We start from the raw sequence: 2,230 nt of genomic DNA on the forward strand, positions 1-2,230 counted from the left end.
GTAGATGCATTCCTGAGCTACAGAGAGAGAGATGATCTGCATTTGCATAAGGGTTCAGGGGACTGATATACACCAGGGGCAGGAAAGCAGAACCAATCCCAAAAGTAGTTTCAACAGGGGAGGAAAGGAAAGCAGAACCAATCCCAAAAGTAGTTTCAACAGGGGCAGGAAAACTACTTTAAACTACTTTTGGCATTGAACCATGTTGAAAAACTACTTTATCACTGCCATGTTAAATTAGTTTTTCAATGCCAAAAGTAGACTACTTTTGGGATTTGTTCTGCTTTCCTGCCCCCGGACCCACTGGATATTGACAATATGCAAACTTTGAGCTTTTTTCCCAGTTCGTTTTACAAACTTCGAGCATCACTTGAAGTTTGTCATTTTCCATCAGTACCCCTTTCAGCCACCACTTTAGCTCCTGCAAACTTTGACTTAGAGGGGATATACGGCGTCATTTTAAAGCGAATTTTATTAATTTTTCTTATTTTTTATGTGTAAACGATATGAGATAGATAAATCTCTTAAAATTAAATCAAATTATTTTAATTATAAAATTATATAATATCTATTATTTTAAAATAATAAATACTATATTAATCTTTTTTTTTTAACATATGCTACAATAAATAATTTATAATGTGTAATTATTTTATATATATATATATATTAAATATTAAATTTAATTACAATAAAATTTAATAATAATTAATATTAATTAGTATAATATATATTACTGTTTAAAATTTTTCATATCAATATATTATTTTATTATTCTTATCAAAAAATTTTTTTTTTTTACATTTTTAACTTTTATCAAATTATAGGATAAAATTTCTTAATATATGATAATTCTACCTTTGTAACCGTTATAGTAAAAGTTATTGACTTGAGTATAGCCTAAATTAATTTAACAACTGAAAATATATCACTTATCTAATAGAATTAAATTTAAGACTCTCATTCCCTCAATCCCCTGTATAAAAAATAATACTATAATTGACTTATTTTTTAAAATTAATTATTCTTATTTACAATTCTTTCAAATTTTAATTATTAGTATATATATATATATATATATATATATTGGTTTATATAATTATATACATATACTTAAAATTAACTAATTATATAAATGACTCTAGTAAATAAAATTTTTAGCTCAACCATTGGCTAGGTCCAATACAATATTAATTTAGGAAAAAAAATAATTACACTCAATATTTACATATTTTAAATGAATCAATGCTAAAAAGTATAATCATAGAGTATAGTTAAACTAAAACAAAAATTAAGGGTGTCAGTATTATAAAAATTTATTGAATGCATAATAAAGATAAAAAAAAAATTAAATATTTCACATTATTTACATCATAATAAAGTGATAAAATTATTTGAGCCAATAATTAAAATAATTTTAAAAAAATGATAGTATTCTTTCAGGGTTGAAGAATAAAAAAATTGGAGCACAAGGAAAACTACTTTTTTGAGAAAAATATAAAGTATTTATTCATAAAGATGAGATTAAAAAAAAATTGAAAAAAGGCGAGAAGGAGATGGGAGGGTATATAATTTTACTTATTTTTTTTTACACACTTATGCAATTAATCTTATTTATATATATCAAAACTCAATTATGAGTTCCTATTTCAACAATAATATTGTAGAAATTTTATTAGTTATTTTTTTCCTCTTTCCTTTTTATTTTAATTGGTTGAGTCCTCTCAATTTCTATCTTCAATTTTTTTTATTATAATATTTAATTTTAAAATTTTTTTCTCAATTTTTATATAAAAGATCGGGTGTTTGATTCTTATAAATAAAGAAAATTTTTACTGAAAGCGCTTTATCTTCATGATAAGTCTCTCTGACACAAATAGAATTAAGCCTAACTCATTGGGCTAAAAAAAACCTGTGATTTACTTAAAGAAAAAAAAAATCTTTTGTAATTTATGACTAATTACCTCAAAAAGAAAAGAAGAAAAAAAAAAAAAAGGCGTGGGAGTCTTTGTCTTCAAGTTGGTTGTTTTCTCTTTCTTTCTTGAGTCATAATCGACGCTTGATCACTGATGCGCTAGAGCAGCTCCTTCCTAGAAATCTCTTCATGGAATTTAAGTTTTTTTTTTTGCCTTTGTTGTAATTAAATAATAGTAGAAATAATTTATTTTTTTACAATATTTTATTTATATTTTTAACTTTTTTTTTCTAGATGAAGTGTTGTCTATAACTG

Source organism: Hevea brasiliensis, chromosome 13 (assembly GCF_030052815.1).
Source record: "Hevea brasiliensis isolate MT/VB/25A 57/8 chromosome 13, ASM3005281v1, whole genome shotgun sequence".
In the NCBI taxonomy this organism is placed as follows: Eukaryota; Viridiplantae; Streptophyta; class Magnoliopsida; order Malpighiales; family Euphorbiaceae; genus Hevea; species Hevea brasiliensis.